Source organism: Lynx rufus, unplaced genomic scaffold, assembly GCF_022079265.1.
Source record: "Lynx rufus isolate CCGP_SWC_20201006 ecotype Redwood Valley unplaced genomic scaffold, mLynRuf1.p SCAF_1, whole genome shotgun sequence".
Taxonomy (NCBI): Eukaryota; Metazoa; Chordata; class Mammalia; order Carnivora; family Felidae; genus Lynx; species Lynx rufus.
The window spans coordinates 216,726,463-216,751,497 of record NW_025814823.1 but is presented as its reverse complement, the minus strand read 5'-3'; positions in this window follow the sequence as shown (position 1 = coordinate 216,751,497).

Here is a 25,035-nt window from a genome sequence, read left to right as displayed (position 1 = left end):
GATTTAAGTAACTACAGGGAAATTCTTTTTGGCTGTTCAAAAATATTATACAATTTTTTTCTTGAATAATTCATAAGAAATTATAATTTTAAGTGCAAATATTTATAATGCAATTATCTTTTAGAAAAGACACACATATTTAAAATTATTTATACAAAATGACAATGAAATATAATACACATTTACTACATTTCTCAATTCATAGAGTGCAATTCTCAATGATCTGCCAAATCCATCAGAAGTTCTGAAATGTAGGCTTTTGTGGAAAGGACGGCTGTATTGAATCAAAATGAAAAATCTTATTTGCAGGAATGACTAACCACCTATTAAAGAGTCAAGGTTTCAGTGGCTATTTAAATGCAGGCTCAGTGGTTTATGTAATGTCAAAATTCCTCATTCCCCCATTTCAAATGTGTATACATAAGGCTAGTTTTTGATATCCATTTATACAAAAGCAAAATTTAAAAGGATAATAAAATAAAAACTCATAAAGTCTCCTGGTGTGTCTTACCCAGCTTAATAACTTGTGGAATTTTCAGGAGAAAAGAGGACTCATATTTCCCAACACAATCACTAATTTAGTAAAAACACCTCCTTTACTGGGGGTTTGATAATCATTAAACAGTGCTAATCAATTGTAGACATTATCCGGTTAAGAAATAGAGATATTTTATTAGAAAGGACACTCTCTACATAAACAATAAGCAATATATACTTGCCTTTATCTCACACACACATGTATGTATGTATGTATGTATATGTGTATGTACAATACACATAAAATTAATACATATTGTGCACATATAAGAAATAAATGATAACTATGTGGAAACCTATACATGGGTAAATATAGATGTATCTGTATTTTATTTTGGTTTGTATCCTAATTCTATTTTCATTTTCTTTTTTTAATGTTTAATTTTGAAAGAGAGAGAGAGAGAGAGAGACTGAGACAGAGCATGAGCAGGGGAGGAGCAGAAAGAGAGGGAGACATCGAAGCAGGCTCCAGCCTCTGAGCTGTTAGCACAGGGCCAGATGCGGAGCTCGAATTTACGAAGCACGAGATCATGACCTGAGCCGAAGTCTGACGCTTAACCTACTGAGTCAGCCATGCCCCCGACCCAATTATATTTTATAATGTTCTATTTCTGGAAAATATGATTTAATGGGGTTAGTTTAGTAACTGTTATTTAAAAAGATTTCTAAGGTGAGGGCACCTGGGTGGTTCAGTCAGTTAAGTGCCCAAGTTCAGCTCAGGTCAGGATCTCAAGATTCACGAGTTCAAGCCTCACGCGTCAGGCTCTGTGTTGACAGCCTCAGAGCCTAGAGCCTTCTTCAGATTCTGTGTCTCCCTCTCTCTCTGCCCCTCCCCTTCTCATTCTCTCTCTCTCTCTCTCTCTCTTTCTCTCTCTCTCTCAAAAATAAATAAAACATTAAAGTTTTTTTAAAAAAATATATCTAGTGGCATCTGGGTGACTCAGTTGGTTAAGCTCCCTCCTCGTCATTTCAGCTCAGGCCATGATCTCATGGTTTCTTAAGTTTGAGCCCTGCATTGGGCTCTGCGCTGACAACAGGGAGACTGCTTGGGATTCTCTCTCTCCTCTCTCTCTGCCCCTCCCCCATTTGTGTTGTCTCTGTCTCTCTCAAAATAAATAAACTAAAAAAAAAAAAAAAAAACAAAGATCTCTGATGTTTAATCATTTTTTAATTATATTTTTAGGTACTTTTACACATATACCTACACATATGTAACATCGCCACCATTGATTTAATTATTTTCATTTCACATCTTTCCTCCAAGTTATTTTTATAAAAACGTAAGCTTACAAAATTTTCTTTATTATATTCATTTTGATTTATATATTCCATATTCTATTCACTATACTAGGGTGGGAAGAGAAGAAATATAAGAATATCCATAAACAGTAAGAGTACAAGGTGAAAAAAATTAAAAACAAATTTTTATAAAGTGTTTTTGGAGCCATTTAAGGAAGAAAATGTATCCATCCCAGGGGGAGATACATTAGTACCAGATCTTAAATGATAAATTGAGATTTATAATGTAGCAAGTGGAAGAGGTTTCTGTTTCTATCAAGTATGTTCACTGCATCAAGTGATAATTATGATGTTTGCTTTTAATGAATGTTTTTGCAGATTATTAAATCAGAGTGAAAAAAGAAAGAAAATTCATAATAGTGTTCCAGAACCACAAATTGAGTCATTTCCAGTTTTAACTCAAGTTTCTTCTCTTTTTGACTCACTACAAGAATGTAATTAGGTAGTTGAATCATGTTTTTCCTACCTACCAGATTTACACTAAAAATTCCCATTATGCTCTAAAATGCCTTACTGAATGATTTTCCCTTAAAACCCAACAAAATTATATTTCAAAAGATTACAACAATTAGAGTCTGAGTCTACATATTTTACTCTTGCCATTCAATATCACACTGAAAGTGTATTATCATTATTATTATTATTATTATTACTAATCATCAAATGCCAATATTGAGGGTAATTTTTGGCCTATTCTGGCAATTATGTTCATGGAATTTAATTATATATTGGTCTAGCTTAGTATGAACTTGAACTTGTATGATCAGAGTAAAGTAACTGGCACTGCCCATGACCAATATATAGCTGTGTATTTGGCCGTATTTCTACATCTATTCCAAGTAGATGAAAAGATGTTTCATAGAATTTAGGAGCCTATGTGGCAGCTACTATATCCTGTAGAAATGGAACTGAAAAAGGCTAGTTGTTTCTAATGCCTCTGAGTAACTCTTAGAGTAAACTCTTGAGATTTAAAATCTCAGCCCAGGGGAAGGACAAAGAAATGATGAGCATCCGAAAACTTCTTTAATTTTTTGCAGCTACAGGTCTGGCAGAGTTAAAAATCAGTTAACATTGTGGCCTATTTAGGTATGTCAAGGGAATTTTACGTGATTTATTAGGAAGACAGGGGTCCATGTGAAATGGGATGAAGTAAGTTTGAATCTTGAGCGCATACATGACCTTGGGCTTTTCTTGCTAGGAGTAGATGTCAACTGTCTTCATGGGGAAAAGCTTTTTTCTCTCAGACTTAAAATAATTTGCTTTGTTGGTCTGAAGTCACTTACACTCTTGAATAGTTGGGATGCCTCCCATTAATCTCATCTTATATATTTGTAATTCATATATTGTTCACAACTTTATTCAATGTCCCTTCATTTTTGCAACAAACAAGTGTTTGCCTTTATCCCCAGGAATTGCTTAGTTCATATTTGTAAATAAAGTATTATCCAGAATGGTAGTTTAAAAAATGTATTTATATATGTATTTATACTATTGATTACTGTCTCTGAAAACGTTTATTTCAATTGGGAGAAACTGATAAACAACAGATTTCTCTTTTAGATGACTCCAATTGCAATGCACCTGAATTGATATGTTTTTGTTAAACTTCCTCTCTGTGAGGTTATTAGAAATGTAATGGATGCCATTTTGCTTTTGAAACAAACTTTTAGGCTTACGTGAGATCTCCATAGCTATTACTTCTTTTTTAATATAAAGGTTATGTTATTTCTGCATGTGTGCGGAGAATCATCAGCTTGGACAATTTATTCATCTCACATCATGTGGAATTACCCTTCTTCAATAATATATTTTTTTATTTCTTCTTAGTGATTATTAAAGAGGTATGACACATGTATAGAAAACAGACTAATTAGAAGTTTATAGCTTCATTAATTTCCCAAACTGTAGACACTCATATAAGCATCATGCAGAACAAGAAGCATAACATTAAGAGTAGCAAGGGAAGCTTCTCGTATTCCCTTCCATTCTCTACCTTCACAAAAGAAACCCCATCCCAACAACATTTTGGTAAATTCATTATAAAAATGATACAGTTCTCCACCAGTTACTGTATTTGAAGGATTGGCCCCGTGAAATTGCATCTCCGTCCATCAGGATGGAATCTAGTTCCAGAACCCTTGAATTTGCACTAGATTTGTAACTTGGTCAGTAGAATGGGAAACAAATGACAATGTGTTAGTTTTAAAAGTCCTGAAAGATCTTAAAAGGCTTCCTTGCCATGATCATGTCTCCGTTCTAGACTAAGAAGCCTGGGCTGGGCTGCCTGAAGTTTCAAGATTTGATTAAATCCCCAAAGAACTCCACCAAGATCCGCAGAGCCATCTAAGAGGACAACATCTGGCTGCCCATGAATGAGTGCAACCAGATTAAGACTGGAAGCAGCATCGCCAGCCAGATTTTTCTTGGGAACAATAATAAAAGCTCAATGTTTTAAGCTGCCAAGTCTGGGGGTGTATTGTCGTACAGGATTATTGCGACAACATTAAATGATGCAGAAATATGTACCTTGACATGTAATGGTGCCTTTACAAAAAGCTTAAATCTGTGGATTTAGCTTTGGGACTGTTTCTCTCCCAAGGGAAAGGAGATTTTTTTTTTTTCCCCTGTTTTCTTCTCCAGCTGTGGTTGCTCTTCACCTGTGCCTTGAGGGTGACGGATGGCACAGAACTCTGTCCATTGCCCTATCATTATAACATCCTCCTTCTTTATCTTCCTAAGTTTTCCAGAGATTCCACTGCTTAGCATCCCAGTCAAGCTCAGTCAAAAGTACTGGGACCTTACTCCATGGCATCCGTGCCCTCCTAGCTTTGCAACACAGCACGCTAAGGTCTCCAGCTCACTAGCCTGCTCTCCCACCTGTCTGTTAGCCCCAAAGCCAGCAAAGTAGTGGGCACTACGAACCATCCTCCAACCTCAGCTCTTCTTCCAACTTTCTAACTCCTGTGTCAGCTCCGCCTCTAGTTGAGCATTGGTGGCCAACAAACTGCCCGCATAACAGCCATGTGTTTCCTTTTCCTGCCACAGTGTGCTCTGTGCAGTTCCTCGAAAAACCACCAGCATTTGGGAAGTATCTCCATACCATACGCTGATGCACAAGCATCAGATATATGGACCACCTCACTCTGCAGACAGTTCGATGGCCAACTCGAGATTTCCCCCATGGATGTCTCTTTCTCAAGACCCATTTCTTCAGTCTTCTGGCTCCTTTACCAGTTTGTGGTTGAAAAACCTCAAGAGTTCTTAGCATGAAATTTGAAACTGGCCCTTGTATACAGAGGGCAAAGAAAGACAGAAGAAAGGGGCCGACCCCTCCAGATTGGTAAGTGGTGATTTTAATAAGCAAGGGGACTTATATGTGAGATTTGCCTTGGGCACTGCAAGACCTCTAGATCTCCACACTTGTTCACCAGAATCTTAAGAGTTTATAGAGAGGTCCTAACAGGATTCAGTCACATATACAACATATGCAGATGATCCCAATAACTCGTTATTTTTTTCAAGACTGCATCCTTGAAGAAATACCTACTTCAGGCATAATGGAGGGAAAATACATTCCTAGCACAAGGAAGAAGGTCAGGAGCTTCTGACCGGCCAGGTTTAGCACTCTGGGTAACCAGCAGTCATGTCCTCTGGGTGACCACGTCCAACAAAGCCCTAGACCCAGTGTGATGGTATTTGGAGGTGGAGTCCTTGGGAGGAAATTAAGGTTAGATAAGGCCATGAAGGTGGGGCCCTCATGATGGGATTTGTGCCCTTATAAGAGAGCTTCCTTCCTCTTTCTCCCTCTACTCTGAGGAAACAGCAAAAAGGTAACTATCTAGAAATCAAGAAGAAATCCCTCATCAGGGAACCAATTAGCTAATACCTTGATTGTGTACTTCTCAGCCTCCAGAAATGTGAGGAGTAAATTCCTGTTGTTTAAACCACAAGTTTATGCTATTTTATTATGGCAGTCCAAAAATAAATGTATACCCTTAAATCGAAAAACTTTTAAATACTGCTTTAGGGACATTTGACAAATATTAATATAATATACCTTTGTTGTCATTTATGTAAAAGCATTTTTTAGTTTCCATTGTGATTTATGCTTTGGCCCATGTGTTATTATTATTTTTTTTATTTTTTTACTGTTTACTTATTTTTTCAGAGAGAGAGAGAGTGAGCATGAGCAGGGGAGGGGCAGAGAGAGAGGGAAACACAGACTCCAAAACCTGAGAGCCTGACTTGGGACTTGAATTCATGAACCATGAGATCATGAGCAGCCTAAGTCAGATGCTTAACCAACTGAGCCACCCAGGCACCCCAACCCATATGTTATTTTAAAGAGTATTTCTTGTGACTGTGGATTTCTCTATATCTACTTTAACTCTGTCAGTTAAGTGTTTGAAGGTATGTTATTGTGTGTATAAATATTTAGAACTGTGAAACATTTCTGCTGAATTTAATTACAATCTCTGTTCACATGGTATGATACTTTTAAAAACATTGAAGTCCGGGCGCCTGAGTGGCTCAGTCGGTTAAGGGGCCGACTTCGGCTCAGGTCATGATCTAGCGGTCCGTGAGTTCCAGCCCCGCGTCGGGCTCTGTGCTGACAGTTCAGAGCCTGGAGCCTGTTTCAGATTCTGTGTCTCCCTCTCTCTCTGCCCCTCCCCTGTTTATGCTCTGTCTCTCTCTGTCTCAAAAATAAATAAACGTTAAAAAAAAAAAAGATTTAAAAAACATTGAAGTCTACTATATTAAATACAAGCACATTTTCACCAGTTTGTTGTTGCTGTTATTGTTAGAATTTGAAAAGTACAGCGTTTTCCATTTATTTATCTCCAACATTCCTTATGTATGTTTCCTGTGTATGTCAAATCCATGGGTTTTGTTGTTTTACCTACTCTGGTCATTTCAGCCTTTTACTTGAATATGCATTCATTTACATTTTGTGTAATCACTTACATAATTTAGTTCATATTGGCCATAAAACTATTTGTTTAGTAATTGACCTGTCATTTTTTTTTGTTGTTGTTGAATATTCTTTTGTCCCTTTAAATTCAAGTCTTCACTATTATTTTGTTTTCTGTATATTAACTTGTAATTTCTTATTTTTTAAATAATGTTTTGGAGGGATGTGTGGAGATTACAACACAAAAAATGGATTATATTTTAACTAAAATAATTATATTTTATGTTATTTTGCATAATTCTAGAGCCTATGTTCACTTGAATTATATTTGCCTCATTGTTGCCTTTGCTATTATTGTTCTCATGAATTTTAATTCTGCATTATTTTATCTTTTTTATAGTCAATATTCATTCTTCTATTGATCTGTATATTCATATCCTGTGTTGTGGTATATTTCATGCTATATTTTCCTATTTCTCTTTCAGATGATTTTTTCTGCTAAAAGGATGATTAACATTTTGGGGGGTACAGTGAAACATAATACTCATTTTTTATTCATTTGAAGAATGTTTTATTTTGCAAGGATTTGGGGGTGAGGCTGTGGGAATATAATTTCTTGTTGATTTTAATTTTGGTTTATTGAAAATGTCTTTTCATTGTCTTCTACTTTTCATCTTTTCTATTCAGAAGCCAGTTTTCAGGCTTACTGTTATTCTTTTGAAAATAATATAATGTCTTTTTTTTTTTTTTTTTTTTTTTGCCTCTGACCACTTTAGACAAAGCTTCTTCCTGATTCATGTTTTCATTTGTTCTATTATGATGCATTCAGGTGGGGTGTGCTATATATCTATCCTGTCAGGTCCTTTAAAAATTTCTTGCATCCTTGGGGCGACTGGGTGGCTCAGTCGGTTGAGCCTCAGACTTGGGCTCAGGTCATGATCTCATGGCTCCTGGGTTTGAGCCCCACATCGGTCTCTGTGCTGAACCTGCTGAGCTGTTCCTGGAGCCTGCTTCAGATTCTGTGTCTCCCTCTCTCTCTGTCCCTCCCCTGCCCGCACTCTGTCTCTCTCTCCTTCAAAAATAAAGAAAAAATTAAAAAAAATAGAATTTCTTGAGTCTTTGAATTAGTGTTTCATCAGCTCTTGATTCACGATATATTGCTTCTGCCTCATTTTCTCTCTCTTCTTCATCTTGAACTTAAATTACACACAGTGAAACTTTTTGCTTTGTTCCACATGTTGTTCACTCTTTACATATACATTTTTCTTTATTTTGGTTCCTTGGCTTCAGTATGTATATTTTCCAACTTGCCTTGACTTTAAGGTCACTAAACCTGTCTATGGGTCTAATATGTCCCATATTAAAAAAAAATAAAAATATGTCCCATATTTAAAAAAATATATATATGTCTTTATTTATTTTTACTTTTATTTCTTAACCTCTGTGAGATGAGCTACCAATGAAGATCTGTGCTTTTCCTGATGGCAAATGCTGATTGTTGATTTGAGCTAAAGGCTGAGGATCCCTGCTTGACCCTGTCCGAATGTTGCTATAGCAGAAGAAAGACAGAATAGTATTCTATCAATTTACTTTTCACTGACTAATGCATATATTTGTGGAATATATTCCTTTTAACTAAACGAGTCATCCTTAATTAGAAAGTTTATTAAATTATGGGCATCAGTACTTTGCTAAGTTTTTTATTGGCCAGTAAATTCTCTGCAATTTATTATACACATGAAAGCAAAATATAATCAAAGTTTTAAAAGTTTAACCTAGGGCACCTGAGTGGCTCAATTGGTTAAGGGTCTGACTCCTGATGTCTGTTCGGGTCATGATCTCACAGTTTGTGAGATCAAACCCCATGAGATCAAGTCCCAGGAGACTGAGGCCTGAGTCAGGCTCCACGTTGACAATGCAGAGCCTGCTTGGGATTCTCTCTCTCTCCCTCTCTCTCCGCCCCTCCCCCACTTGCATGTGTGTGTTTACTCTCCCTGTCTCTCAAAATAAATTTTTTAAAAAATAAATAAATAAATAAATAAATAAATAAATGTTTATCCTATATTACTCTAACTTTTCCCTTTCTACAAACTATGAATAAACTCTAAAATATTCTATTCACAGGATAATTTGCTTTCCTGAAAAATAAATACAATACATATAAATACAACTTAAAAATCTCCTATGCAAAAACTTCCCTCCTTGGGACAAGTTGGCAACACATAAATTATTGCAGAATTTAAATACTTGAAAACAGTGCTTAAACTAATGTAAACCCTAGAAATAAGGACAGAAATGTGTTGCTCTGCCCTGAAACATAAACATGAAAACATCTTAATCCATATTATTTACTTATAGTGTGCCTTCACAGATGCCATCTATGTGGCTTTGAAATTTGATGAGATTGACCGGAATCATTATGGATTATGAAGAAGCAGTAAACTTAAAATATAATCCAGCAAAGCATTATAGAATTGTGGCAAAAATGAAAGTTTACTAAAACCAAGGAGAGATATATCATGCAACAGTATATGTAAATATATTCTTCGTGGACTAGAAAATATATTAGATGTTGGTTGACAGTGCTAATGTCTATTTTTCCAGCATTATCTAATTAGATGGATGATGTACTCGTGGGTATGAATGTCAGAGTTTCATAGGGCAACTGGGGTCGTTCCTTAGGGTGTACAATTCTGGGGTGAAATAAAGGCATTCTTTAATCAAGCTTTATTTAATCAAACCTTTTTATTCCTTAGTAACTTGGTACTGTGAGAGGAAAGCGCTATATCAAAGATGCTTAACCTCATCTAAAATAAGGATCCCCTCTCAGTGTGAAATCCTTTACTATATAGTCCTATTTATATTCAGTTTTTGGGAAAGTACATCATGACAAAAGATGGTTATGATTTCAGTACTACTTGAAATAAAATTGTGTTTATTTGTATTATTTATCACAACATTTTATGTGGTTTACCATTATTCACTGTTTACACATAAGCATTTGTGGACCACATTTAGTACAAAAGACTTGTCTATATTAAATGAACAAGTTAAATGATCAATAAAGTACACTGGAAATGTACTAAATCATAGAAATATGCTCAGTTCCGTCCATTCCTAAATTGTATATATAAAAGGCAAATGTACATGCTAAAATGACGCACACAAATTTTAATTATAAAGACAACACCCTATGTAAGGGTTAAAAACAATGACTTTTAAAATGATTATCGTAAAATAAATGAGAATCTATTTTTGAATTAGAATCAAAGATTAAAGGTAGACATTTATCGTAATATAGGTTAGGTTGATCTTCTGTGATTAGTTTGTAATGAACATAACTTTTCCTTGGCACCGGAACAGAAATAACTGGTCATGTATAATGGAGACAAAGCAAGCTTTTTGTAAATAGGACTATTTGTTGGATGCTTTCTGGGTCATATTTCCATTACAGGATATGAGAATAGAGCTCCAAGGGGTATTGCCACTATCAACAAGCCTGCTTGTTCAAAGAGTGTGAGGGCATGGGTGCTGACAGGTTCAGGATTCCAACTATCTTTGTATTTTTGTTTTGCAATCGCTTCCTAGTGCATTTCACTGGATAGTAGAAATGGAGTGGAGAAAACACACAGGACTCTGATAGAAGACATAAAGTCTGGACAACAATCCTGCTAAAGACAGATACTGGTTTGCTAAACTAGAATTCATTCGTGTCCTTTTCTCTCTGGTTGTATCAGCCACTAGCTGTATCAAATTCAAGAAGTCATTGAAATTCTCCAAGGCTCAGATTTCTTTCACTTCATGATGAAGAAAATAATAATAGCCTCCCTAAAACATATTTTTAAAAGTACTAATGCCATATTTTCTCGCCATAATAGGTACTTAATAAACTTAGCTTTTCCTGTCTTTGAATTCCGTTCATATTTTTATTTCCAAAGCAATATTTACATCATGTTTTTATTTGAAATTTAAGTACAGGTCAAACACTGTTGTATATGAACCTCTTAATTCTTTTAGCCTTCTGTTCCTAGTATCACCTATAAAAGCATAAAACTCTGTATCTATTATCTCCTTAGTACAGTGTTTAAAAATATTATATGAATATGAATATATGATAGAATATATAAATATTTGGTAAACATGTATTTACTCTTTTCAAACAATCACACACACTCTGCGAAGACATATAAGACAGTAGAGAAAACATATTTTTTAAAACTTCAGCAAATAGGGCACCTGGGTTTCTCGGTTGTGTCTGATGCTTGATTTTGGCTCAGGTCATGATCTCATGGTTCCTGGGTTCTAGCCTGCATAGAGCTCTATACTGACAGTGTGGAGCCTGCTTGGGATTCTCTCTCTCTCTCTCTCTCTCTCTCTCTCTCTCTCTGCCCCTCCCCTGTTCATTCTCTATTTCTCTTTGAAAATGATAAATAATCTTTAAATTTTTTTAAATTTCAGCAAATAAAATAACCATAACATAAATTATTATTATGTAACGCATACATATATATACATATATTATGTATTATGTATTATTATATTATATATATTTATATAATATATATATAATATTATATTATATAAATTATATTATAAATTATGTATTATTATGTAACATATATATATACATATATGTGTATATATGTAGATGATACATATATATGATACTATATATGCTATATATTATATCCTATATAATATATAGCATAAATTTTTATAAACATATAGCAAATGCAGGTAGATTATTTAAACAAGTTATTTGAAAGCACGTATCGTATACTTATTTAATGATCTCTTTATATTTTTTTCTTCTGTGGTTTCAAGTTAATCACTATGTGTAATTAACTACATATTTATACTGTAGTTTTCACATCTTCTCATTTGTCTTCCAATTAGGGAAATAAAGGGATTATAATGGATGTCTATTTTGGATTTTCCCTAAACTTTATGCTGATCAATTTTTCCTCGTCTTTTTAGTTACAGCTCATTTTGTTGTAAGGTTTTTAAAACAATTAATCATCATATGCTTCTTTCCTGCATAGAAGATGCATGCATTAGCTGCAGTCTGTTTATTTTACTTCCCAGTCAGCAATTACAATGCCAGAGTAAATTAAAGAAAATTATATATTTACAGGTTTTGAGGTAAAAATTGATGATAATTGCTGAAATTCTAGACCAGGTATTTTGGAAAAATAGTCAAATGAATTAACCCCAAATGAGGCTCATTCATCATATAAAATTATTGATAAAAAATACTGATGAAAACTAAGCACAGTTTTCATCTATCTGTATTATTTGCACTTGAATTGTGCATACTTACACAAAAACACTCAATATTTAAATTTTCTCTGCATAATTTTTATTCTGTTGAATGAATGAAATTTCATTGTCATTTTAAATAGCACTTTTGAAAAATCATATTACGTATTCACATGGATTCTTTCATCATGACTCCCCTACAAATCCCTCGTACACAGTGATTTGTCAATTAATACTTCCCAATGGATAAATGAGTGAGTGAATTTAATTTTTTTTTCTGTTATAAACTTTTAAACTGTCAAAAGTACAGTGCTCCACCATAGGTAAATTCCTTTTATATGTGATGTTTCGAGAAAAAATAATCAACTGGAAGCTTTAAGTACAGATTACAGCATATGTTATCTCCCTTTTAGGGAAGTATACTTTTCTAACATATCCACTTCTCCAAGACGTGGAATTTGGGCAAGCCTGTTTCAAAGTTAATAGTCATCCCTTCTTTTGGGACCTTGCCAATTTTAATAGATATTAATTTAAAATGATTCAACATTATCTCTTTGATACTAGTGATTAGTGTTGATAGTGGTGATTAACACTTTTTTTTTTTATTTGAAATTTTCCTTCTTTGGAAACAAGTGGTATTAGTCATTTATTTAGTTAGCCGTTACTTTCTTTTGAGCTCTACCATACTTTATCAGTATTTGCTGATAAACAGAGCTAAACTCTTATCCACACAGAGAACACACTTACTCGTTGTGGATTGTATCACAACTACATTCATTATCTACAGCTCTTGTCGGCATAGTGGTAAATATATCTCACAGTTGGATACACAAAATTAACTCATTTAATGGATTTGTAGTTCAGTTGATTGAGGTCCACGGGTCTCAGTGCACTTCTAGAAGCCATTTTATTTCTTCTGTAATTGTCACTCACTGTCATTTCCACTTGGCTGCTGTCCTGTGACTAGTCAGAATATAGAGCACTTAAAATGGTATCAAAGTTGTGATAAAATGCCATTTAAAGCTACCTTTACACACACACACACACACACACACACACACACACACCCCTGTGTAGTAAAGAAGTTACTTCAGATTATTTTTAAAGTGAACAGTTTTTTTTACTGATGAAATCGGCATGTGTCTGCCTATATTAACTATACAACTTCATGTTGCTTTTTATTTAGTGTACAAAATAGGACATCCCGGGTGCAAAATAAATACATAAATATTAAATAGGAATACTTTTAGTAGTATCAGGATTTTGATGTAGAAATCAAAAGATTACAACAGTCAAGCTAACTCTATCAAGCAAAACCATGTGCTACTTTTATACATTAAGGAATTTCAAAGTAGTGTGGTGATTTTCGAAAAAAAGAAATTCACATTTACTCTCATTCTTTAAAAATGCACCTGTATATATTTTTTGACAAACCACATCATTTCAGGAAAGAGATCAAATCTTAGGAAAGTAAGTTTGGCTCAAAATGATGTAGTGTTAATAGTTTAGTTCTGTTAGCCGCCTGCCAGGATGCGCGGATTTCTTCTTCATTTTTCAGTGCCAAAAGCTTTTCTGATTCAAAAATCACAAACACAGCATTTTTTTTTTGGGGGATTGACTCCGTGAAGACATTAGCAAATCTCAAATAAATAGCAGCTCTACGTTTCAGAGGATTTCTGAAAAGCAGGTTGAATCCCAGATGGAATTCTCAAGCCGGACACTGAAATAAAGAGTTTAACAAACATTATGGCAGTTAAGAGAGAAAACTTACTAAATACCAGTTATACTCAGGATCTTCTTTTGTGGAAGTTAGAAATGAGGTTCTATGTACCTATATATCTATTATCAATACATATGCATGCATATATAGATATAGAAAGATAGATAGCTATACAGGTACAGCTTATGTATTTTTTCCACATTAATTATTTCCTTGACATTTTATAATGACATAAAAAATCGGAGGGCCACCTTTTTGGTAGTTACGAATCACATTTGAAGATAAGATATAAAATATGCTTCTGTCTCTATATCAATCATTTCTGGAACAAAATTTTTATTGCTATTAATGAAGTCTCATTAAAACATTACACAGAGAAATGATTAATGAATGAAGTCGTGGGGAAACATATACACATATTATAAAACTCACAGTAAAGGAAATATTTGTAAAAATGTAAGAAGAGTTAGCATAAATTCATAGATGGAAAAGTGAGTATGGAATGAAGTAGGCTTTTGACGTCCTAACCCATAGACAGTTGTGCAGTTACATGTTCCAGTGTTATCATTGATGGCTTATAATTGGGCTTATTAAATATGGCCAATTCTTTTAGTGATAGTTCCACATTAGTCGAAGTTGCCCTAAGATGATACCTTAAGAATAAGTTTATTTATTAATAGAATTAAGTCAAACTTGGAAGATCTGAGATTTACAAACAAAAAAGTACCTGCCTGAGCAAGATATTTGTTGAAAATCTGAAACATAACAAGACATTTGTAATATACTTAAGCAAGGAATCTTAGGCAGTAAGTTGTCAGGAAAGAGTCACATTATGTGGATTCTTACAAAAAAGAGGTGATCTGAATCTGAAGATCAAGATTTCTAGTGATTTGACATTAGACATTACCAAAAAAAGCCCAAATAGTTGCAGGAAAGTAGCAAAAACGAGCACTGATATTAGGTAGCAATCAACTATGGGAACAGGTTGAGAAGAAGGATTCCAGATCATAGCAGGGAAAAAAGCTATCTTCTTCAACGAGACAGGTAAAATGTCAGACCAAATACTTGAAATCATAGGGTTAATTAATTCAGTTATGATAACTAATGTCTCAAGTGAAATCAGAGTGAATTAAGCAGATCTGTGGCACCCAGATGAGGCTTTAGCATTCTACAAAATCCCTGCCAAAGAAGATATGCACGTTATAAATAAATTGTTTGATGCAGGTAAGGTAGCCAGACAATTAGAGCCCATAACTATAAAACAGAAGCCGTTAAAATGCAGCAAAATCATCTATCCAGGCCAGGGTATGGGGGAAAGTATTTTTATTAAATTTAAGCAAAGTAATTTTGTGAGGGAACTGAGCTGGAGATATTCAGGAGTTTTTAAAAATATTTGAGCACAACTAAAATACTATTCTGAATGAATTAGGCCCGAGCCAGAGTAAAACCAATTAGAGACATGATGTTCTTTAAATATGGAAATACTACTCTTTGAAGGAGGATTTACAGACTCTCAAAATGTCTGATGTTCTTTCTTTACAGTAGAAAATATTCTAATTTCAGGAGGAAAATTTGAGTGTTTTGGTGTTTTGATTTGATTCTGTCAAATCATTTTGACAGAATTATTCCATGAATTTTGAAATAAATTTTAATGTGTTTTAAATGGAAACTAATTTAAATCACATTTAATAGTTTGCACTAGTGTAAACCTCCCAACGATCACAGAATGTCTATTTTCAGATAGAGAAATTGAGGCTAATTTCTCAAGCTCAAGTTCCAGGTTGCCCTATGTCTTCTATCCTTCCACTTTCTACTTCCGTGGTACGGGTGCCAACGTCACTCAAATGTTTCTCATTTATACGATTTTATTTGCAAAATTTAAAAGAGGATTAATAGTCATTCTAATGTTTTATGGTATGAAATTCCTATGACATAATTATATTTATATTTCTGTGCATGTGAAGATATCTATGTTGGACTCATATTGAACAAACAGGTGTCTTAAATATTTGGAAATATTTGGAAATATCCGGAAAATATTTCCAGATAGAAATGATGCAACTTGTCCATCTAACCAAGTTGAAATGTCTGTTATTTTTTATCATGAGATTGAGGCAAAACATACATGATATGCTTTATTTATTAATTTTTTACTCATTGCTGGTAGAGCATACAAGAAATAGTTTAAACGGGATGTACTGAACTGAAAATTAGTACTTGAAGAAAGACAATGACTTGTTAAAATTGCATTATTTACACAGTTTGCTAAAGCAAGTGATTTGTGTTTTTCTTCCAGTGTTTCCAGAGTCTCAACTATATTACAGGGAAAAAAAAAAGCAATATGCTGCAAACAAAAATGCTAAATATTTGCTACAAAGAAAATAGTTCACGAAAAAATGTTCACACACCAAAGAATGCAGTATTTGTATCTTCAACCTGGGAACCTACTAAAGATTCCTGAAATAATTGAATATATTTTTAAAGTCTATATGCTTAAAATATAAGGATCAAATAATTTCTAAAATAAGGGAAAATCTCTGTGGACAGTATTAAAATAGTATTGTCATTTTTTTGTGCAGAATACATGTCAAGAGCCAAGATAAATTCTCCAGAGAGATTATCAAGACCAAAATATGTTTAGATGCTAATATTTAAAAAGTTTTCCCTTTTCTAATTTTTGACCCATTCTGTACTTTATTGATAGCATGACACTGACAAATGAAGCAAGCAACAGGAAACAACACAGAACATACAACTATTTTTGTGTCATCATTCCAGAAGAAAATAATCCACTATTCTGAGCAGGGTCAAGAACAAGTAAATGTAACACTTATTTTATTTTATAACACATTTCTTTCAGCCAGGCTACACATACCTTCAAAAATTCACATCTCAAGTTTTTTTTTAACATTGTACAGATGTTGGCATTAAGAAGTTTGATGCAGACTGCTTATTTAATCATGACTTCTGTATTCAATTGTGGAAATCTTGATGTGTTAGTAGTAACTTGTATGATGTTGTCACATTAACTTGTTATTTAGCTGAAAAAGCACATAAATTTAATTTTTCTGCACATATGTACACTTTATTTCCTATATATAGTATTTGTTGTATCAACGGCTTTCCTATGAAAAAATCCTATTTATATTCTCATTCATATTCATGTTGAAGTCATAGTTTTCAAGATGCTAATTCTATTTCTGTAGCATGTAAAAAGAAAATTATAAAATGGAGTTAGAAACAATGTTACCATTAAGTTTAAAGTGTAAGAAATTTGAAAAGATCAAGTTGTACATAGTGTGTCATGAAATCAACATACAGAGCTTCTTTTTTAAAAAAAAACATTTTTAGATTGCTGTATAATAAACATAGTCTTATATTAGTTTCAGGTGTACAAGGAAAGGAAAGGAAAGGAAAGGAAAGGAAAGGAAAGGAAAGGAAAGGGAAGGAAAGAAAGGAAAGGAAAAGAAAAGAAAAGAAAAGAAAAGAAAAGAAAAGAAAAGAAAAGAGAAGAAAAGAAAATAAAAGAAACTGAGTGTGAAAGATAGGAATCTTGATCTTCTCTATCTTTCTTCTGTCTTGACTCTTGACAATGCTAATTTCACCCAAATCTCTGACTATAATCTACATTTTGATGATTCTTAAATTTATATTATGAAAATTTCTGTTTTGAACTTGAAACTCAAATATCTCCACTCAAAAAGACATTTAAATTTAACAGCATCCAAAATGAGTTTTCCATTTCCCTACCACACCTCGTACATCTTGCAGTCTTCACACCTTTGACAACCTTATTCTGTAAGTCTCTCTGGCCAAAAACGTATCATTTTCCCTCTCGTTTCCTTCAGACCTCCATATCAGACATTTCAAGAAATATCATTAGCTCTAATTTCCAAGTAGGACATAAAAACAACTACTTCTCGTAACCTTTGCTCCCATCCTAGTGAACCAGGACGTCTAACCACTGGACTGATATGATGCTCCCATCACTTAGCTTTTTTCTTCCATCTCTGTTTTATTAGGGCCCATTCGCAACGCTGCGGACACAGTGGTCCTTTAAAACCTAAGTCACAGCATATCATCCTGCTTAAAACTATTCCATGACTTTTCATCTCACTCAGATTTAGAACCCAAGTATTTATATTGATCTAGAAGGATCTATCATGATTTTCACTTCTTGTGCATTGTTTAGAAAATGCTTACCTTACATTTATTTTGGTTAGTTTGTTTTATTATTATATCTGGAGTTTATTTTTATTCCTTCTGCAAAGTACAGAACCAATTTTCTTTTCTCCCATAGAATTAACCAATTTTCCCAACGTTATTGATTAAATATTGTATCTTGTCTCACTAAGTAGTACTCTATTGTATACCAGGTTTCCATATAAACATGGATCTTTGCCTTCTTCCATTTGTTTGTTAGTCTCCTTCTTTGGTATCATTATAGGTTTAAAATTACTTCAGCCATGAAATATGTAATGTCTTTTAGAAATCATCTTCCTTCTTTGCTCAGTTTTGCCAGATTTTTCTATATACTTCTTCACAGACATTTCAGAACATATGCATTCAATTTCTCAAAAAAAATGGATTTTGATGGAGTTTGTAGTGAATTTAGAGATCAGGTTAGTAAGAATTTCAATATTTTAAGTGACATTTTATTTTAGCCAAGAATATAAGGGAGGTCTTTCTAGAATGTTATGTTTTTCACATGCAGTTTGTACATGATGATTATGATGCCATTATGAGACTTTTGTAGAGGTCTTCCTATTAATTTCCTATAACAGCATTTATAAGTTAGGGATTTTGTGGTCTAAGCACAGCATTATGATTACAGGTAATATTGTACTATAGACTTGAAAGTTGCTAAGTGAGTAGCTCTTAAATGTCCTTACAACAACAAAAAGACGAAATGGTAATTAGGTTAGGTGACACAATGGAGGTGCTAGCCAATACTATGGTGGTAATAATTTTGCAATATATAAATGTATCACATCAACACTTTCTGCATCTTAAACTTATACAACATGAAATGTCAATTATATCTCAATAAAACTGGGGAAAAGTTTGGTATATTTTATATCAAATATAAACATTACTTTTCCTTTCTCCTTTTTTCACAGGAATTACTATATTTTCATATGTTTTATGAAAAACCCAACCAACAAAACAATACATTAATATAAACTCTAATGACAATTTTCATTTTTAATATAACTTCAACAATTTTGTATACAATGGGAATTATATTTTTCATGGGTATTTGACAAATATTTTTAACACAATACTTATCTCTATAGCAATTCCTAATAATTGTTTCAAATTCTTAATTGACAAGAAACACACCACATTTTTAATTTCTTAAATTAGCTTTATATAGATATATAGGAATATATATTTAGAAGTATAGTGATGTTATCTAAATTTGATTATAAAATTATGTATAATTTCATTGTATTATTTTAGTCATTGAACCATTCAGAATTTCTTTCATTTTTTGGGGCGCCTGGGTGGCGCAGTCGGTTAAGCGTCCGACTTCAGCCAGGTCACGATCTCGCGGTCTGTGAGTTCGAGCCCCGCGTCAGGCTCTGGGCTGATGGCTCAGAGCCTGGAGCCTGTTTCCGATTCTGTGTCTCCTTCTCTCTCTGCCCCTCCCCCGTTCATGCTCTGTCTCTCTCTGTCCCAAAAATAAATAAACGTTGAAAAAAAAAAAATTAAAAAAAAAAAAAAAAGAATTTCTTTCATTTTTAAATCCAGGATTTGATTTTTCAAAGTATCTAAAACTTTTGATTTTGTTAATATTACTTTAATACCTTGGCTTATATTTAAAAGATATTTCCATTATATTAATCTTCCCTTATGGATGTTGTTTTAATATTCTTCCAATTATTGATTATTGAAAAATCAAGCTCAGGGGTGCCTGGATGCCCCAGTCGGTTAAGTGTCTGACTTCAGTTCAGGTCACAATCTCACGGTTTATGGGTTCAAGCCCCGGGTTGGGCTCTGTGCTGAACTCAGAGCCTGGAGCCTGCCTCAGATTCTGTGTCTCCCTCTCTCTTTCTCTCAAAAATAAGTAATATAAAATTTTTTTAAGAACAAAAAAGAAGAAAAATCAAGCTCAAAATTGAGACAAAGAGAGAATCATGGGAAAAAAGGAAATGGAAGCTATTCTGCAATGTCACTAAGATTCTCTCTCTATTCTGATCTCTCTCCTTTCTCCTGTGTCCAACATTTATCAAAGTCTCCTTTGTTACCTTATCACCAGGATACAGTCAATTTAACCATCCCAATGTTGTAATACTCAAATATGAGATTGAGGGACTGACTTTTGCTAGCATATTATGTAATCTCAGATTAGGATGATAATTATATGGATTTAAACTGTCTGGTAATCTATGTGCCAATATCCATGGCTGAGTAAAATTAAGTAGCTGTGATCAAGTGTTTTACTAAATCTCCTTTTTGTATTACAACTTCTGCTCTCCATGTCTTCCTTTCCAATGGAATTTTAGCCAGTCTCACTGACAGAAAAATATATATTAGTTACATGTGGCCATGTATCTAAATTCTGTCTATTGAGTGGTGCCTGGGTGGCTCAGTCCGTTAAGGGACTGACTCATAATGTCAACTCAGGTCATGATGTCATGGTACGTGAGGGTAAGTGGGTTTGTGCCCCACGTCAGGCTCTGTACTGACAGCACGGAGCCTGCTTGGGATTCTCTGTCTCTCTCATTCTCTGTCCCTGTCCTTCTCCCTCACACTCTCTCAAAAATAAACATTTAAAAAAAAATTAAACAATACTTCTTCTTCTTCTTCTTCTTCTTCTTCTTCTTCTTCTTCATCTCTTTATCTCCTCCTCCTCCTTCTTCTACTTTCCTTTCTTCTCCCTCTCCCCTCTCCCTTCCTCTCTTTCGCCTTTTCTTCTCTTCCTCCTCCTTCTCCCCCTCCTCCCCCCTCCTCCTCCTCCTCCTTCTCTTCCTTCTCCTCCTCCTTCTTCCCCATTCACATTGCTTTCTGTGATGAAAATGTCACCTCAGATCATGAAGATGAAGGAAAGTTCAGGGAGCTGTAAACAACCAGGGTTCCTGGGAAGTATGCAAAACATAGACTTGAGTTCATTTCTGAAGTTTATATGACAGAGAAATAAACTTCTATCTTCTAAGCCACTGTTACTTCTAAGCCTCTCTTTTATTAGTGTTGAACATAATTTTAGTTGAATCAGATGATAGAGTCTTTTTTAGGAAAAATACTTTATCTTTCCCTTATCTTTCTATTCAAGTCTATAAGCCATTCCACCTTCAAAATAACTAGAGTTTTTCTCATCCTTTCCGCGTTCAGCGCAATAATGCCATAAGCCAATAATTAGTACATATCACCTGAATTATGGCAATTATGGCCAAACTGATATCTTTCCTTCTGCTATTGGAATATTAAAGTCCATTTATTACATAACAACCAAAATGCACCACGAAAAACAATCCAGGTGTTTTTATTGACTAGTAATCAATCCTCAAATAGTTTCTAGTTGCGAAAAGAACCTGTAAAAAAAACCTAAATTACTTGATACTAATTACACCTATCATATTATTCCACAGATCTTTTATTCAATATGCAGGATCATGCTAGCATTTTTGTTACTTAAAACACCACATTATTTTCTACGGAGTGACCTTACTGTTACTCTTCTTTCCATATTATCAAAGAAAAAATTGTACCGGATAAAGTTACACATGCAGGAAAGACTTTATTTAAGACTTTTTCCATAAGGGAGAAAAGACAGAATTTAGCCCAGCTCAACTACACTAAAACAAGGGATTGGAGAGTTTTTAAGAGCTGGGGTGGGAAATCAAATAAGTTATCTTATATTTGCTAATTGGCTTTATCCAGAAGCAAACTTTCTCCGATCATTATGGCAGAAGGTAGTCTTACAACTTGGAGCAAGGCATTTGCTGAAGTTAGGTTCTTGTCCTCTTTCAGAAACTGGGAAATAAAGGTATTATCTTTCTTGATGTTTACATTTCAAAGGGATGGGTCCTAGGTCCTTGAAGAGGGTGGCATGGTCATTTAAATACTCATTTATAGGGCCAGCTAGTAGTTTACCTTGCAAGACTGAAGCAAGGTTCTACACAAGACTGTAAACTCTCTGAATCAGTTTCCAATATATGTTGCTGTTTTTCTGCCGTATTCATGAGTCCAGGAATCAAAAAATGAAAATCATAGTGACACCATTTTATATTACCCCTAGTAATGTGCTAGCAAAACGTATGCTTCTTGTTTGTACATTATTATGTTCTGCTGGCCTAGAGCTGTCAGAAAGGAATTCTTCCACCAGGAGACACAGCAGTCTTTCCATGAATTGGATGTTAAGACTGTCACTGGCCATTTTGGTTTCTGAATCAACAGACAAAAAAGGGAGTTACTGTGTTCTAGTTGATCCTGGCTACCAAGGAGAAATTAGAAAGAAATTAGAAGAAATTAGGAGAAATTAGACTGTTAATGTAGGAGATTCCTTCGGGTATTTCTTATTCCTAGCATGCTCTGCGATTAAGATCAATGACGGACCAATTTAGGCAAGACTAATGACCCAGACCTTTGTGGAATGAAGGTTTGGGTCATCCCATCAGGTAAAACACCACAATCAGTTGAGTTGGTGTTGAAAGCTAATGAAATACACAATCAGTAGTGGAAGAAGGTAGTAACAAATACCAGCTACAACCATGTGACCAGTTAGAAAAAAGAAAACTGTAAACGTTATGAAAATATCCTTCTTATTTGGCTATAAATATGCTTGTGTGTGTGTGTGTGTGTGTGCACGCGCACGCATGTATATCATACTATTTAAATTATGGGATATCAAGGAAAAGAGGAAATATCACTCAAGGACTATACCTCCTTGTTGGGGGGAAAAGGTAGTGTGTTTTGGTTGTTCACAGGGTAGCTGTTTCTTATTAGGCAGGATTATAGCATTGTTATTGACTTCATTTGGAGATTGAGTCTATGATTTAAGGAGATGCGTGTGAGTGCCAAGTAGACAAGGGGTTTGCTTGTGATGGTTAATTGTATGTATCACCTCGACTGAGCTGTCAGGTACCCAGAAGTTGGGTCAAACATTACTCTGTTTCTGTGAATTATTTGTCTAGTTGGTTGGTTTTTGTTTTTACATTTAGTCAGGACTTCAGACTCAGATTGGAAGTAAACCATCAGCTGTCCTGGGTTGAGCTTGCTAACTCTTTCTGCAGATCTTGGGACTTGCCAACCTTCATAATCTTGTGAGCTAATTTCTTTCTTTCTTTCTCCCTTCTTTCTCCTTCCTTCCTTCCTTCCTTCCTTCTCTCTCTCTTTTTTTTGTAAGTTCCATGCCCAACATGTGCTTGAATTCATGACCCTGGGACCAAGAGGCATACACTCTACTGGCTGAGCCAGCCAGTCACCCTGTGATCCAATTTCTTATAATAAATTTCTTTATATGTAAAAAAAATCTCTTTATATAGAGAGAAATTTAATATATATAAAATAATAATAATTTATATGTGGGGTAGTCCTCTCAGGTTAATCCCATATCTGTTTTTGAATTGTCAACACCTAAAAGCCTTGCCCCTGTTCAGTTTTGTTTCCTTTGTCTTTGCCTTATAAATTTCTCCAAGTATTTGCTTTAACTCTTGCATTAGGAGTCTTTAGAGAAACAAAGCCAAAAAAACAAAGCATTAATTTCTACTAATTTATTCTGAAATGTACTAAGGAACGTAGTGGCAGTCTTGAATATCCCTTCAGTCTACCATCCATAATAAAGCTGGTATATTTGCAGGCACAGTACAGAATCATAACTGGTTTATATCAAAGTCAGTTTAATATCTAGCAATTCAGAGAGTTTTGTGGGTTTGTCATTGCTGAAGTGTATCCATAGGCAATCTGTAGGAAAAAGAATTTTGGCTAAGAAAAAGTAGTTGCCAGTACTTACAAGGCAAGAGAAAAAAAAAAAGTCTTACGTCTCGTAACACAATAAACAGTCCGTAAATTTTGCAGCCAGAACAGAAGGAACTACTGCATGCTTGCCCTTCTCAGTGTTTTTGTTCACAATTGTTCTCTTAAAAGCAAACCTCACCTAAACATAGTAGTCTAGAAGGTTGTGACAGGTAAGTTTTAGGAGGATATATAGAGTGTGATGTTCTCAATGCCTCAAAATTAAGAATAATGACCTTTACATTAGAGTTAGCTGACATTTTTATGACTGGCACTTGGTAATCCTGTCTAAAATTTAAATACCTTCTTTTGTCCTATATATAGAAAGAGAGTATGGAAGCAGAAAACTTTTATAAAAAATCTGTAGACAGACAGATTGATTAGATAGATAGATAGATAGATGATAGAGAATCTCCCTTTTAGACACAGCTCTGCCACATTGTAATGTAATAGAATGTCTTGCTCTGTTTCTCATTCTTTATGCTCTTATTGGCCAGGCTACAGCAGGACACTCAACTGCTTTTAATGATTTTCATTACTCCTTCTTATTTTCTGGGTTAATGACATATTGAAAGTGCTAATGGCATAAAATTTTCAAATAGCTCACACACTATTCATGAAAAAGGCAGTATATTTTACTTTATATGCGTATAATTTTTTCCCCAGCAGATTAGCTGCAACGTTTTGCTGCTTTGTAATTTCTCAATTTAATTGAGAAAGAAGAAAAAAAAAAGGAAACAGCACAGTCTCCCAATGTGAGGTTGTAGTTACACAAGTGATTATATTCTACCACATCCCCACCCCCAAATAACTGTAAGAAGTGTTACATAAGCTGGGAAAAGGAATGTGGAGAATCACAGATTTTCATTCATTACCACTTTGTTTTTTAAAAAGTCTGTGATAAATATTCCATTTATGAGGATGCACTAATTATAGCAAATACAAGGACCAGGAACTATGTAAGATTAAATTCTAAACAGGAATCAACCTGATTTATAACCTGAGTTTCATGAATTATTTCTCTAAATACAAATTATAGAAAAAATTTTTCAGTTAAATAATATTCGAAAAATTCCAAAGATGAGTTTTGCTTGCTTAATGAAATCACATTTATAGGAACAAGGAATGATGCCATTTTTTGAGTACGCTTTTCTGAATCATATATTCTGTTCCTTAGAGGCTTACATAGTGCAAGGGGCATTGGCGTATTTGGAATATGTTAGATAATAAAGAACTGCCGAAGGAAGTATAATAAGTTAAAGAAAAGCAATATAATCTACATGGCGGAGTCTTAAGAGTCGGAATGCCTTTGCAAGCGGACCTCGCAGAATCTGGAGCTTTATTTGCGGGT